Genomic DNA, 16646 nt, shown 5'->3' with positions numbered 1-16646 from the left:
CGCATTCTGCCAGGCTGACAAAAAACACTATACAGGAATTGGTCTAGCAAGTTATTTCGCACCCATCTTATTCACCTGACCCTTCACCGTCAGATATTCACCTTTTCCGCTCTCTATCGAACTACCTCTCCGGATGAAAATGCGTTCGCCTCGAAACCAAATGCTTCTACAGTGTCGAAATCAAAAAGTTACCCCAGCGTTGGCAGACTGTTGTAAATAGTGAAGGAGGATGTATTATTGAAACTAAAGTCCTTGGTTCAAATTGCTCTGAGCACTATGGGACTTAACTTCTGAGGCCATCAGTCCCCTAGAACTTAGAACTACTTACACCTGATTAACCTAAGGACATCACACACATCCACGCCCGAGCCAGGATTCGAACCTGCGACCGTCGCCGTCGCGCGATTCCAGAATGTAGCGCCTAGAACCGCTCGGTCACTCCAGCCGGCCTAAAGTCCTTGCTATGTATATCTGTTGTCCTACGAACTTATGCTTGGACCCAATATATTGACAATTGCTGGTTAGAATCCTCAATTTGTGGGAACTTCCCTCGAGGTGTCGATTTGGGGTCAATAAAATACCAACCTGGTGAAACACACATCGCTTTTTGCGTGCCTGGTATCTTGCAACTAGTAGACGCGGGTGAACAGGTAAACTACGTCCTAGATATCCGAAAGACTTTAGATTCTACCGTTCTGTCAGTCATCAATTACATTCATTGTGGAGTATGTTGTGAGAACTGAGAACTGCGACTGTTAATTAGAAGAATGAAATTTGTGTGTGTGTGTGTGTGTGTGTGGTAGCAAATATTTTAAACATGTAAAAGAGATTTACAGTTCAAGAAGAACAGTACGTCTGCTGACAGTCTCTTATTTACAATAAATATGGTTTCCTGTGAATATGTTACGTAATATCTTTGTCTAAATATGTTACTTCTTCACTATACTATCACAACGTTGTGTATCAGATGTACAATCAGAAGCAAACACAATTTTCTGTTACAATTGAGCATGCGTGCTATTCTTCTTAAGACTTTCAGAGCCTTTTAAGTCTTAAACTATTCGGTACGTCTCACATCTATAAATACTGTGCTTAACTCATTTAAGTATTTACGGTGTAAGTCATAACATAATGTCTCGGGAACACCACATGAAGTGGCAGGAAAACGCCACTGATTACCGCTAAGAACAGTCATGCAAAAATGTATTCCCCCCGAATTTTGTGCAACCACTGAAACACATACAGCAGATGAAGTACAAAGTTTATAACTGATCCAGAAATATGTATCATGTTCATATTGTTAACTGCTAACGAGACTACGATCATGTGAAGTATATTCACGAATAAACAGTTAGCTCTAAGAATTTGTGAGGGATGATGGTTTACAATACGTTATACTGACAGCTTCACTCATTAATGGAGAACATCTGTACAGTGCTCATTTGGTAACTTAGTCAAGCATCTGCAACTTGCGTCACACTCCTATCTTCCGAAGAAGAATATATCCAGATTTTGATAGGAGATAAAATACCACTAGAAAACGAGTATAAAAGACCAGTTTTATTCTTTTGCTGTTTTATGTACCACTGAAAAGAAATCTCGATCAATAAAGCCACATAAAATGTGACCCCAACAGAGGAAACTTCGTGAACCACACTGCTTTTATCTGATTTGCGAACGACAGGCTCTTTGTTGAGAAGGATGTGTAAATACCTGTCATTAGCAATAAAACAGTTTTATTAGCATTTTCTTATACGACGTTTACATTTTGCGTCTGAAGCAATTTTATGTGTAGGAGCTTTTGTGTGAACTTTTATGTTCCGGTATCCTCAGTGAGGAAATAAAAATTCTGGCATACCACGTTCATGATCTATTCCTATCTCTGGCAGGCACGGTCTGTAAATTTCGTGTATCTGCTTCATTTGTTTCTGTTTCTAACTTCACGGACAATCTCATTTCGTAAGAGCTTTAACGCTATGTTGGCGCCAGCGGCTACTCGTTAAGGTGCGACTAACTCTTAGTCGGCAGTCAGCGTATTAACTAGATCGATAAAATTCTCGACATTCCCAACGTAGAAGAAGCCAGTTTACCTTGAACATAGAAGACAATGTGAGAGGTAAGACGTCCTAAGTAAATAATCCGAGTCGCAGTCGAAGGACAGCTAGCTGCTAAAAGAAAAACGAGACCTTCGCCGGAGAATATCGGAGAACATAAACTGAGCCTTGAAAGTGCTTCTGCATATGTTGGCCACTGAGACGTATGTTAGCGAAAGGGTTTTTACCGTGCGGAGAGGAAGGATACTAAGACAGGTTAACCACATATTCACGAAAAAACGAAGCTGCTCCTTCGATATTCTCGTTTTCTTTTTACCCTCTCTTCTCGCGAAATATCTAGTAAACTTCTCCTTATTTGTAACAGACTCCCTGTCTAATGCTGCTTGTGTCGTTACGTGTTCCGCTCTGGTATTTCAAAGCGGTAGGTGGGAAGCGGTTTACTACCACTCGTCAGGTTAATGATAGTCACTCCAAAACGTCGGCCAGGCAGATTACCGTTCGTATGTACTTTCTGACGTGCACTTAAGTAAACGTCCAGCTAACCTCCGACTTCCATAAAATATAACAACAGGAGACACATAAGCTGTGCTTCCTTATACGTTATGAGTGACTTATGACTGTAATCATGATTGTCAAGATTGCCGTAACAATGCTCCGGGGCATCCAGCCACTGCTGGGTCTGGGAATTTTGTTTTCCATTTCCAGCAGTTAAAGTGACTCGCTTCTAACAAGACTTTGTGTACATGAAAAAAACCTAAGGTCCATAATACTAACAAGTCCAGTGTTTCATAAATTTTTGAAATCAGCTCCAACAACGTAGCTGTTATTGACGAGCACAGATCTGAGTAGCTCTGAATGTGTAGCATCGACTTCTGCTGACGAATTAGAGCCCACATTATTCACTGTTCCGTCAAAGCCTGACAGCCTTTCTGGATCACGTATTTCTTCCTCTTCCTCATCGAACAGGCCATCTCTGTGCTACTCCTTTCTGTACGTACTTTCTTCCGCAATAAACAGTCTTCCTGCCTACTCCTCTTAGGTGAACGCCTTTACATTTTACTTTCCCCAATTTACATTCACTCTGTATGCTTCTTTATTTCCTTCGATAGTTTCACGTGTTTGTAATTTTAATCTTAACCTATCTGTCCTACTGGCCCCATACCACATTCGTATAGTATCTCCTTTCACTGATGAGTTAGAGTACTTCCTGAGTAACCTATGGCTTTTGTGCCACTGCCATCTTGGTACCCACGGTATCATGTCGTTCCCTGATTATCTTCCTCTTTATCACATTCATCTCGTCTCCTCCTGAACAACTCTCGATATTGCCACTGTCACCGAGAATTTCACCTTTTTATTATCTTGTTCTAAATTGTCAATTTCTATTGCAATTCCACCCTATCCTTATTCTCTACTAGATAATGATCTGCGTCTATGTCCGTACCTGGATACGCTTTGCAGTCCAGCATTTGACCTCTGAATCTCTGTCTAATCATTGTTATTCCAGCCGATATCTTCTCGTGTCTGCCAGGTTTTTTCCCCCTTCAGTTATTCGTTTGTGATGGGAATCACGGAAAACTAATTAAAAATAAGACTTTGCTACCTGTGTCAGCTGCTTGCTTCCTCAGAGCTATGAACCACGGTATGTTATTTCTCCGAGCGTTCACGAAACATCTTATTCAAAACTGTTGCGTCTCTCCTCGTCTCTTGTCCCACACTAGTCCACTACTCGTTCGGGACAGCACTGTACGTAGTCGCCTAGGGAAAACAGGAATAGTTGTATTGGAAATGACGCTCCACGCAAACGATCTGCAACAGATGTGATTGATTCTCAAGCCTCAAGTGACGTACCGCCGTCTTGCTGAATCCACGTATTTTTCACCTTAAAGCCTACGTTGTTATGCATCTTCCGCGCAGACAGTGTCTCGCGCATTGCAACGTAGTTAGTTGATGCCACTGTCCTAGCGACACATACTGTCAGTTCGCGAAGAAATCATTCCAGTAGATACCAAGAATGATTTGAATGAATTAAGAATTTCTGCTTTTACCAAGTTCTCCGTCAGTTAACACATTTTGAGAGAGAACATAAGAGTGCCATAATGCAAGGGATTTCAATAACTATCTTACCTGTCGACACTGTCATTTACCACTGCCTAGAGAATGACTGATTAGCATGAGAAATAAGCAAGCTAAAGTGACGAGAAGACACTTTCACTTCTGTAATATATTCAAAGGAGGTAGACGGAGGTTCCCGAGGTCACTTAAATACGCCTTACCGTCACATATTACCATACATTTCGGCATCGTATGCTTCTCTACAAGCCCCCCCCCCCCCTTTCTACTTTTTGGGAAAAAATTCCGGTTGGACTTCTCATAAACTGTCGTAGTGAGTAGGTGCAATTTCTGATGAAGGCTTTCCATCGTTACCATAATCACTTTAAAGGAATAATAGTGCTTCCTTCAAGGGCTGTATAACTGTTATCCGAACCTTTTTTTTTCTGACTGGGCAGGCCCTCTCCCTCCAATAGCATCTTACGAAAAATACTTTTCAACAACCTTCTATAGCTTGAGAAGTGACCTAAATATCGAATAGCGTTTTCCCAATCTAAACTAAAATATATGACTCTGTTTGTTTCGTTCTCCGGTCAGTCCTAGGATTTTTACAAGTCACTTACCACTTCTTTCACCTCTAGCAGTGTTTGTTGACAAAAATTCCGAGTTGCACCGTGTTTCGGAGTCCACTGTGAACCACAGGTTCCTCTGCAGCTGACTGCGTAAGAGGGTTAAAAGCTCAGCGGAAGACATTGTAAGTAGGCTGTTTAGGTTTTTATATTGGTAACGCCACGTAGCGCTCTGTATGAAAATCACTGGCTGTGCTGTGTGCAGTCTGTGGCTGGTTGGCATTGTTGTAATATTCGCTATTGTCGTGTTGGGCAGTTGAATGTGAACAGCGCGTAGCGTTGCGCAGTTGGAGGTGAGCCTCCAGCAGTGGTGGATGTGGGGAGATGGCGGAGTTTAGAGAGCGGATGATCTGGACGTGTGTCCATCAGAGACAGTAAATTTGTAAGACTGGATGTCATGAACTGATATATATATATATATATATAATGACTTTTGAACACTATTAAGGTAAATACATTGTTTGTTCTCTATCAAAATCTTTCATTTGCTAACCATGCCTATCAGTAGTTAGTGACTTCAGTAGTTAGAATCTTTTATTTAGCTGGCAATATTGGCGCTCGCTGTATTGTAGTAGTTCGAGTAACGAAGATTTTTGTGAGGTAAGTGATTCATGAGAGGTATAAGTTATTGTTTATTTATTTATTTATTTATTGTTCCGTTGGACCAAATTAAGGAGAAGTCTCCATGGTCATGGAACGAGTCAATACATGAAATTACAACACGATAGTAGAAACAGATAAAATGAAATATAAAAAACTTATTCAGGCGACAAGTCGTAAGTTTAAATAAAGAAAATCAACAATGTAACACTGGAATTTGCTTTATTTTTTAGCACTTCCAGGAGCTCCTCGACAGAATAGAAGGAGTGAGCCATGAGGAAACTCTTCAGTTTGGACTTAAAAGAGTTTGGGCTACTGCTAAGATTTTTGAGTTCTTGTGGTAGCTTATTGAAAATGGATGCAGCAGAGTACTGCACTCCCTTCTGCACAAGAGTCAAGGAAGTGCATTCCACACGCAGATTTGGTTTCTGCCTAGTATTAACTGAGTGAAAGCTGCTAACTCTTGGGAACAGGCTAATATTGCTAACAACAAACGACATTAAAGGAAATAAATACTGTGAGGGCAATGTCAGAATTAACAGAGTATTGAATGGGGGTCGACAAGAGGTTCTCGATCTTACGCCACATATAGCTCGAACAGCCCGTTTTTGAGCCAAGAGTACCCTTTTTGAATCAGAAGAATTACCCCAAAAAATAATACCATACAACATAAGCGTATTAAAATATGCGAAGTAGACTACTCTTCGTGTTGAACTGTCACTTATTTCAGATACTGTTCTAATGGTAAATAAAGCAGCATTTAGTTTCTGAACAAGATCCTGGACATGGGCTTTCCACAACAGCGTACTATCTATCCGAACGCCTAGGAACTTGAATTGTTCCGTCTCGCTTATAATATGCCCAGTCTGTCTGATCAAAATATCAGTTCTTGTTGAATTGTGAGTTAGAAACTGTAAAAACTGAGTCTTACTGTGATTTAGCATCAAATTATTTTCCACAAGCCATGAACTTATTTCATTAACTACATTATTTGATACTGTTTCAGTATTACACACAAGATCCTTCACTACCAAGCTGGTGTCGTCAGCAAACAGAAATATTTTTGGATCATCTGTAATACTAGAAGGCATATCATTTATATAAATAAGAAACAGCAGTGGCCCCAGCACCGACCCTTGGGGAACGCCCCACTTAACAGTGCCCCATTGGGACCGAACATCACTACCACTCTCGGTATTGCGGAGAATTACCTTTTGCTTTCTGTTCTTAAAGTAAGAGGCGAACCAATTGTAAGCTACTCCCCTTACTCCATAATGATCCAACTTCTGCAGTAATATTTTGTGGACAACGCAGTCAAAAGCCTTCGTTAAATCAAAGTAAACACCTAGTGTTCGCAACCTTTCATGTAATCCGTCCAAAACCTCACAGAGAAAAGAGAATATAGCATTTTCAGTTGTTAGACCATTTCTAAAACCAAACTGTACATTTGACAGCAAATTATGTGAATTTAAATGCTCCAGTAGGTTATTGTTAGTCAGGGCCATTCTTTTGTAGGGATTATTGTAAGTCAGATTGCGTTGTGCTAAAAATATTGTGTGTCAGTTTATTGATGATCTGAATACGTAAAGAGAGAAATGTCTGTGCACGTTCAGTTTTGCTCAGCTGTTTGAAAATCAAATAACGTAAGGGGTTTATCAGCACAATCATTCATAAATTTTTCTAGGGGGAGGTTTCATGAGGTTTCAACATCTCTAACAGGGCCTGCCCAGTCAAGCACTATGGTGTTCAAAACAATCTTTGGCTTGATAACACTTTTACCTTATCTTTACACACATTTCATTAATCATAACTGTACCTAATGTACTAATACGTACATTATTTACCTGAGAGGACATACACTTCTTGCGATGATTAGACGGTTCGCGTATTCCAGTCACAAACGAAGTTATTGCGAACGTTTCCTCGGTCTTCCAGCGTCTCTTTTCCTATTAGGTGTATATGATACAGCACTCATTCGGTATTCTTCGCTCTTGTTTTCTGTTCCGATGTGAGGAATGTATTTCTTTATTTTGTTTATTCCATCTTCATTTTTTAAATAGCCAGTCCTCTCCGCACATCGTCATTGTTCATTCACGCAGTCTTGTGCAGCCTAATACGGATCTCAGGAACCTCATTTCTGATCCGTGTATATTATTAAGATGATTAGCATCCATGTCTATGAGGAGTAAATCGAACTGACACATCCATCAGTTTATAGCACTCCATTATTTTCTTGTTTTGTTAGACAACGTTGTTCAATTTGTTCCACACTAGGCCTGGTACTTATTCAGATTGTGAGTGATATCAATACAGCCAAGGTAATTGGAGTGAGGCACTTGCCAAATAGGCCTCTTATTTTCGGTTATTTCTGTTCACACTGGATATTTGCCTCCAAAGCACATTTCATACGCACATCAAGAACATAGATACTAGAAAAGAATTTAGTGAGCATCTTTCGCTCCAATCGTAGGATGAGTAGACCGAAGTCACTGATATTGGTAACAAGTTACCATGCATACACCGTATAGAAATCTGCTCGTAAATGTGTAGGTACAACTGTACTGAATATGAGTAAAAACACAAAATATATCACAAAAAAAGGTTACTATGTATGACGTTAGCCATATCTGTTATCCTGCACCCATACACTGCATCACCCAGCATATATTACTATCAAATTCTTACCGTGGCAATATGGTTTTCTTATACGCTGAAGGAGAGACTGATGTTCTTGAAAGGTTAGTCTCTTTAAACCTATAATCCCCACCTCCACCACCACTACCAGCTCTATTCTCCTCAACGCAATTGACAAGCTACAGATCGTAGAGTTATACGTATACAAAATTATGCTGGTAATGTAGTAAATGAAATTTCTCTGTGGCGACTTGCCCTTAGCTTCCCACACGTATTTTGTAGAGTAAATCAGGGAATTTAACTCTGTAATATAGACAATACTATAGCCTCGGGATAGCCAGCCCTGACAAAACTCTACCATCTGGTGAGCAAGATGTGAGAGACAGATGAAATATCCTCAGACTTCAAGAAGAATATAATAATTCAAATCCCAAAGAAAGTAGGCATTGACAGGTGTGAAAATTACCGAACTATCAGTTTAATAAGTCACGAGTGCAAAATGCCAACACGAAATCTTTACAGACGATTGGAAAAACCGGTAGCAGCCGACATCGGGGAAGATCAGTTTGGATTCCGTAGAAATGTTGGAACACGCGAGGCAATACTGACCCTACGAATTATCTTAGAAGATAGGTTAAGGAAAGGCAACCCTATGTTTCTAGCATTTGTAGACATAGAGAAAGCTTTTGACAATGTTGACTAGAATACTCTCTTTCAAATTCTGAAGGTGTCAGGGGTCAAACACAGAGAACGAAAGGCTATTACAATTTGTACAGAAACCAGAAGGCAGTCATAAGAGTCTAGGGACATGAAAGAGAAGCAGTGGCTGAGAAGGGAGTGATGCCCGATGTTATTCAATCTGTATATTGAGCAAGTAGTAAAGGAAACAAAAAAATTTGGAGTAGGCATTAAAATCCATGGAGAAGAAATAAAAACTTTTATGTTTGACGATGACGTAATTCTAACAGAGACGCTGGACTCGGAAGAGCAGTTGAACGGAATGGACATCGCTTTGAAAGGAGGATATAAAATGAACATCAACAAGAATAAAACGAGGATAACGGAATGTAGTCGAACTAAATCAGGTGATGCTGAAGGAATTAGATTAGGAGATGAGACGCTTAAGGTAGTAGATGAGTTTTGCTATTTGGGGAGCAAAATAACTGATGATGGTTGAAGTAGAGAAGATATAAAATGTAGACTAGCTACGGCATAGAAAGCGTTCTGAACAAGAGAAACTTGTTAACATCAAGTATAGATATAACAGTCAGGAAGTCCTTTCTGAAAGTATTTCTATGGAGTGTAGCCATGTATGGAAGTGAAACATGGACGATAAATAGTTTAGACAAGAAGACAATAGAAGCTTTCGAAATGTGGTGCTACAGAAGAATGCTGAAGATTAGGTGGGCAGATCACATAACTAATGAGGAGGTATTGAACAGAATTGGGGAGAAGAGAAGCTAGTGGCACAACTTGACTAGAAGAAGGGACCGGTTGGTAGGAGATGTTCTGAGGCATCAAGGGATCGCCAGTTTAGTACTGGAGGGAAGTGTGGAGGGTAAAAATCGTAGAGGGAGACCAAGAGATGAATACACTAAGCAGATTCAGAAGGATGTAGGCTGCAGTACGTACTGGGAGGTGAAGAGGCTCGCCCAGGATAGAGTAGCATGGAGAGCTGCGTGCAACCAGTCTCTGCACTGAAGACCACAAGAACAAAAACAGTGTTGACAATAGCAATTAGTGCCCGTTAAAGGTATATTTTTCTGCTTTTTATGCATTATGTAAACGAGTACGTGGACCTGGTGGCGTAGCGTATCTCACTCTTCTCCGTAAGCGCCAGGCAGCTGCCATATAGAATTGCTCCTGACAACACCTTAGCAACCATGCCGAAGAATAGGCACACTGTCGACATTGAAGCTCGATCTGAGGTGATTTTGACTATTGCTATTGACAAGGGATTTCAGATCGATTCCGTATTTCTGAATTTCCGGAAGGCTTTTGACACTGTACCACACAAGCGGCTCGTAGAGAAATTGCCTGCTTATGGAATATCGTCGCAGTTATGTGACTGGATCTGTGATTTCCTGTCAGAGAGGTCACAGTTCGTTGTAATTGACGAAAAGTCATCAAGTAAAACAGAAGTGATTTCTGGCGTTTCCCAAGGTAGTTTTATAGGCCCTTCGCTGTTCCTTATCTATATAAACGATTTGGGAGACAATTTGAGCAGCCGTCGTCAGTTGTTTGCAGATAATGCTGTCGTTTATTGACTAATAAAGTCATCAGAAAATCAAAACAAACTGCAAAACGATTTAGAAGAAATATCGGAACGGTGCAAAAAGTGGCAGTTGACCTTAAATATCTAAAAGTGTGAGGTCATCCATATGAGTGCTAAAGGAACGCGTTAAACTTCGGCTACACGATAAATCAGTCTAATCTAAAAGCCGTAAATTCAACTAAATACCTAGGTATCACATTTACGAACAATTTAAATGGGAAGGAACACATAGAAAATGTTGTGGGGAAGGCTAACCAAATACTGCATTTCATTGGCAGGACACTTAGAAAATGCAACAGACCTACTAAGGAGGCTGCCTACACTACGCTTGTCCATCCTCTTTTAGAATACTGTTGCGCGGTGTGGGATCGTTACCAGATAGGACTGACTGAGTACATCGAAAAAGTTCAAAGAAAGACAGCACGTTTTGTATCATCGCAAAATATGGGAGAGAGTGTCATAGAAATGATACAGGATTTGGGCTGGACATCATTAAAAGAAAGGCGTTTTTCGGTGCGACGGAATCTTATCACGAAATTCCAGTCACCAACTTTCCCTCCGAATGCGGAAATATTGTTGACACCGACTTACATAGGGAGGAACGATCACAAAGATAAAATAAGGGAAATCAGAGCCCGTACGGAAAGAGATAGGTGTTCATTCTTTCCGTGCGCTATACGAGATTAGAATAATAGAGAATTGTGAAGGTGCTTCGATCAACCTTCTGCCAGGCACTTAAATGTGATTTGCAGAGTATCCATGTAGATACAGATGTAGATGAAGCTGCCTTGTTCTTTTCTCGCTTAGCACCCAGAAAACGATAACTATTTCCATCGATGAGATTCGAAGGCCACCGTGTGAACACGATGTAGCGACGTGCGTCACGGAGGGCGTGTCCGACCGTTACCTCGAGGAACGCAGCGGGAGTAACTGGGGAAGTCTCGGGTAGCAGCGCCCGCCAAGGGCCGCCGTCTTAGCCGGGCTGTGGCGCTGTCGAGCCGCCACCTCTGCGCTCACCTCGTCCCCCCGCCGCCTCAAAACACTTGCTATGCTGGAGCCGCGCCTGAATTCCGAATACCGTCTCTGTGACCGGACTGGCGACGGTCTCTGAATACCAAGCGGCCGAGAGTCCACGTCAGATTCCTCAGCCCAGCAAGTTATCCAGGAGCGACGGGGAACTGTGGAGGAGGGTCACATTATAACAGTCTGCTGGCATGAAACGTTATCGCGAAAGTATTTCCCCCCATTCACTAGACGAGATGTCTCACAGAAAAAAAAACTTTTGTTTGCAGTCCAGAGCCTAAGCCAGGATTGGAAGTCGGCCTTGACCTTACCTGGGGAACTATTCTATTCTATCGCTTGAGCCTTGTCCCGCAGTTACGCAGGGTCAGCCACCGTTAATCGGATTTGGCATATTAATGGTTAAGGTGTGACTCTCGTTCAGGACGCCCTTCGGCATGTACCGACTACGCTCACTTCAAGAACGTCAACGAAATAGTGCGTGCCAATCGAAGACTGACTGTCAGAGAGATTGCAGAAGAATGTAACATTTCAACTGGATCATGCCATGAGATCCTGACACAGCCTCTTGGGATGGATCGTGTTGCCGCCAAACGTCCCACGGCTCATGAGTCGAGACCAGAAAGACCATCGCCTCGCAACCTGTGGAGAGCTTTTGCATCGCACAAATTAGAACCAGATGTTCCTTAAGAGAATCATGACTGGTGGCCGGCCGCTGTGGCCGAGCGGTTCTAAGCGCTTCAGTCTGGGACCGCGCTGCTGCTACAGTCGCACATTCGAATCCTGCCTCGGGCATGGTTGTGTGTGATGTCCTTAGGTTAGTTAGGTTTATGTAGTTCTAAATCTAGGGGACTGATGACCTCAGATGTTAAGTTCCATAGTGCTCAGAGCCATTTGAACCATAACTGGTGATGAGGCGTGGGTCTACGGTTATGTTATGATGCTCAGACCAAGGTTCAATTTTTGAAATGCATCTGGAAAAATTCCCCAAGAGAGCTCGTCAGGTCAGGTCAAATGTGAAAGCCATGCTGATACTTTTCTTTGACTTTCAACGATTAGTCCACCAGGAATTCGTGTCACAGGAACAAACTGTTAATAGATGGCAGTGTCAGAACGTGTTCCTACGCCTGCGAGAAAATGCGAGAAGGAAATGGCCTGAAATTCTTTTATTTCCAACGTTAAAAGGACGAAGATTTGCAACGATAGACGAGATGAAGGAAAAATTTGCAGACGGCGCTTGGCGCGATCCAGCAAGAGGCGTAGCAAGACTGCTTCCGAAAGTGGAAACTGCGTTGGGAGCGGTGTATCAGTTGTGGAGGAGAGTATTTCAAAGGAGACCATGCACAATAAGTAAAAGGAAAGGGTAGAAAAGTTTTGTGGACAAAGTTCCGGAACTGTTTTGAACCGACCTCGTACCTGCAACACTAGAGAGAAAAATGACCTTCACTACTCATTATTAAAGCTGTCAGTGGCTCAGAAAGGAGTTCAACATGCAGGAACAAATTTTTTTGGTCTTTTGACCAATAAAATAAAATGTCTGACAGATAGCGAAGCAAATCGTTTCTCCTGGTCAAATCCTTCTGTTCAGTTGATGAATTTCTACTTGAAACTGGTGGCCAGAAAAAATTAGTTGCAGTAGTACTAAAAATAATAAGGTAATCGTTAACGTTCACACCAGTCATCTAGAGATACCCTGTAAACTGGCTCGTCCCACATTATTTCGATAAAAGATTTGTTCAAATTATCCAGGAACATCTAACTAACACCAACAAAACGAGCAACTTCAGTCACTGAGTGGTCATGAGTACGCCCTAACACGATACCTCCTTTCTGCCATTTGTCTTACTCTGTTAGTGCCATATAACTGACTGGCGCACGCGCGAGTGCACGAGTTACGTCATCCGTAGAGGGTCACGTGACCCACAGTATCTGTTTTATACTGTCCACAGCGCTCCATAGCCGTCAGTGTGATCTTCAACGTGGTGGGGGGTGGGTTGGGGGGGGGGGCGGCGGAGAGGTCAATGCTATGTCCGGAGAGCTTAGAGGCAGTGGTGGTGGTGGTGGTGGTAGTAGTAGTAGTAGTTCGATACCAGAAGTGTTTCCAAACTGTTCACACGGTGATGAGTATGCCAATGGAGGATCATTATCTTCAGTGAATGTCTGCTACATGCGAATGTAGCAGCACAATCCACAGTTCTCTTGACGTCGTTTAGACAGGTGCAATCGACATACTGACAGTTCCAATGTTTAAGGAACAAATCTCACCTGAAATAAATTACGCTCTAGGAAATACTGCAACTAGCGACAAGCTTTTTTGAAATCATTTTATTGTACCACTACTACTAGTTTCAAGCGTCAGATGGTAGTGCTGACTTCTTTGCAAGGTTTAAGTTTGTGTCTTGATGAACAACCCTCCTTTACATTTTCTTTTACAATCCACATTGATCAATGGACTGGACTAAATTTTCATTAAGGTATTTAGGTCGTCCAAAATGAAAAAAAAAATTGAAGTAACTGATGAATGAAAATACCGCAAACGTGGAGATTACTTATTGCTCATCCTGCAACACAAAAACCAGATTACAGAAATGACTAGCTGCGTACTCCTCTTACCATTCTATACTTTCTCAAAACAGAGGACATGGCATGGGAAAGCCACTCGTACTCACGTCGTCCCATACCAAGAGTGGAGAAAGCGACGAAATCGGCAGTATAAGGGTAAATTTTCACGACGAAAGCAGCAAAGGTCTTGCTGCAACTCTCCTCACAGAGATTGGGGCGGCGGCTAACATAGCTTTCCCCTTTGAGAATGACTAATCTTTTATGGTGAGCTGTGTCACTCAGATCTAGGTGTTCCTGTTTGAAGTCAACTTTACAACCCCAGTAACGGAAGACGTTCTCAGTGCCTACTACGTGTCACAAATCGGATGCTACAGGGACAGCCATTAAGAGATAACTGGACGCTTGCAGGTTAACCACCCTGACGCTAGTGCGGCACGTAGTTCATGGTTTTAAAGGAGCAGAAGTGGGTGAGCCGTGTTAAGCCCGCTTTCACCCCAGGGCACACTTCTGTTGTCCCCCTCTCTTGCCGTGACGCCAGGTGCTCCGACGAGAGTGCTTTATGCGAGGAAAGCCGCCTTCGCCGTTCCCGCTGCCGGCGTCTTTAAGCGGTACTCTGAAAGAACACTCGTTACGAGAAAGCGAAGCAAAGTCATTGTCGCCCTGTTACGGTATCTGCGCCGTTCCTACAAAGCCTTCCAGGACGTAGCGCGCAATGAGAGGTTAAAAGAGCGTGCCGAGCAGAGACTAACTCGGATCTTGATTTTTTGCAAACTTTACACACACCAGCCAACGGCCTTGCCGCAGTGGTAACACTGGTTCCCGTCAGACCACTGAAGTTAAGCGCTGTCGGGCTGGGCTAGCACTTGGATGGGTGACCATCCGGTCTGCCGAGCGCTGTTGACAAGCGGGGTGCACTCAGCCCTTGTGAGGCAAACTGAGGAGCTACTTGACTGAGAAGTAGCGGCTCCGGCCTCGGAAACTGACATACGGCCGGGAGAGCGGTGCGCTGACCACTTGCCCCTCCACATCCGCATCCAGTGAAGCCTGTGGTCTAAGGATGACACGGCGGCCGGTCGGTGCCGTTGGGCCTTCATCGCCTGTTCGGGAGGAGTTAACACACTCCATGCCAGGCTCGAAAGGAGGTCCTATGAACAATCTATGAACTTCACTGCCGCACGGCGTGGCCGCGTGGTTTTAAGGCGGCATGTCACGGATAGCGCGGCCCCTCCCGCCGGAGGTTCGAATCCTCCCTCGGGCATGGATGTGAGTGTTGTTCTTAGCAAACATTAGTTTAAGTAGTGTGTAAGTCTAGGGACAGACGACCTCAGCGGTTTGGTTCCTTAGGAATTCACGCACTTACTTATTCTTTGGCGCTACAGCCCATGTAGGGCCGTGGCCTCTCTGATGATCACAGCCCAGTCCTGACGATTTGCTGCTCGTTCCCTCCATCTCCTGTCTCCAATCTTTCTCAAATCATTTTCTACATCCTCCAGCCATCGTTTCCGGAGTCTCCCTTTGCTCCTTTTGCCACCTAGATTTCCTGTGTAAACCTTTTTAACAGCTTGATCCTCCGACATCCGCTCTACATGGCCCAGCCATCGTCATCTGTTACACTTAATTTTAGTCACCAAGTCAGGATTTCTATACAGTCCTTCCAATGCCTTGTTTCTCCTTATCCTCCATTGCCCCATCTCACACAAGGCTCCAAAACTCTTTCTTAATATTTTCCTCTCCCATCTTCTCAAGAGCTCCTCTTCTGCTACAGTCATTGTCCATGTTTCTGAGCCATACATTACCACCGCTCTTATGACTGTTCGATAGACAGTCACCTTCGATTTTCTGCTCAGACTACGCGACTGAAGGATCTTGATCAGGGCCCAGTAAGATCCACATTCGAACATTTTTATGAACTTCACTCCGTTTCGACCACCGCAAAACTCGTATCGCGTAGCTTGACGAATTAGAACTGCTAATAGAAAGAGTGCCGGATGTTCATCGCTCCGGCTGTTTGAGGTGATAGATAAACTCCAGTGGAAGATTCTGCAAGAGAGACGCTTAGTAGCTCGGTACGGGCTTTTGTTGAAATTTCGAGAGCATACCTTCACCGAGTATATTGCTCCCTCCTACCGTATACCGCGCGAAGAGACCATGAGGATAAAATCAGAGGGATTAGAGCCCACAGATTTAATCTGCCAAGAAAATAATTACTTGTTATTCCTTGTCAGTTTTTACCCTGCCTCAAAACTGAAAGTAGCGGTACACCTTATCTGATATTAAATATGAAATTTATCTCTCCTCTTACAAAATGGTATTGGTTAGCTCTGGTGTAATCAGAGTCACTCTCTTTTTCTACTGAAATTTTAATACATATGTAAAGCATTTCCTCGGCTGCTTGTAACAAATGCTTTAATTTCCACTAGCAGTTCCGTTCTTTAAACATTTTCAGATGACAGATGGGTCTGACTTAACCGAATGGTTTGGTACATATGGAAACAGTTTCAGTTGCATGTGGCTTTACACCAAGCCCCATGATAGAATAATAGCGAATACAAATGCCACTACAGCGCCACGAGGAGGAAGAACCAAGCGGAATGGTGACAGCTATGCATCGTACCTGCCCACAAGCAAGTAGCAAAGAACATTGCTTGTTGGTGTACGTAGCCGGTAGTGGAAATACAAGTACACTACTTCTTCACGGGAAGTGAGTCGATGCTTTACACTCACTGAAGAGCCAAAGAAACGGGTACACCTGCCTAATATCCTGTAGGGCCCCTGCGAGGACACAGAAGTGCCGCAACACCACGTGGCATGGAGTCGACT

At 43.0% G+C, this 16646-nt stretch overlaps 1 protein-coding gene and 1 pseudogene across 4 annotated transcripts in view; one reads left to right on the top strand and one right to left on the bottom strand.

Moving 5' to 3' along the window:
• The window catches only part of LOC124615313, a 254126-nt gene that overhangs the window by 147864 nt on the left and 89616 nt on the right, over positions 1-16646 (bottom strand). The gene's annotated exons all lie outside the window — the stretch shown is intronic.
• Positions 14612-14729, top strand: LOC124617162 (annotated as a pseudogene).

This window comes from Schistocerca americana, chromosome 5, assembly GCF_021461395.2.
Source record: "Schistocerca americana isolate TAMUIC-IGC-003095 chromosome 5, iqSchAmer2.1, whole genome shotgun sequence".
In the NCBI taxonomy this organism is placed as follows: Eukaryota; Metazoa; Arthropoda; class Insecta; order Orthoptera; family Acrididae; genus Schistocerca; species Schistocerca americana.
Note: the sequence above shows the minus strand (reverse complement) of the source record. Positions and strands in the feature narration are given on the sequence as shown.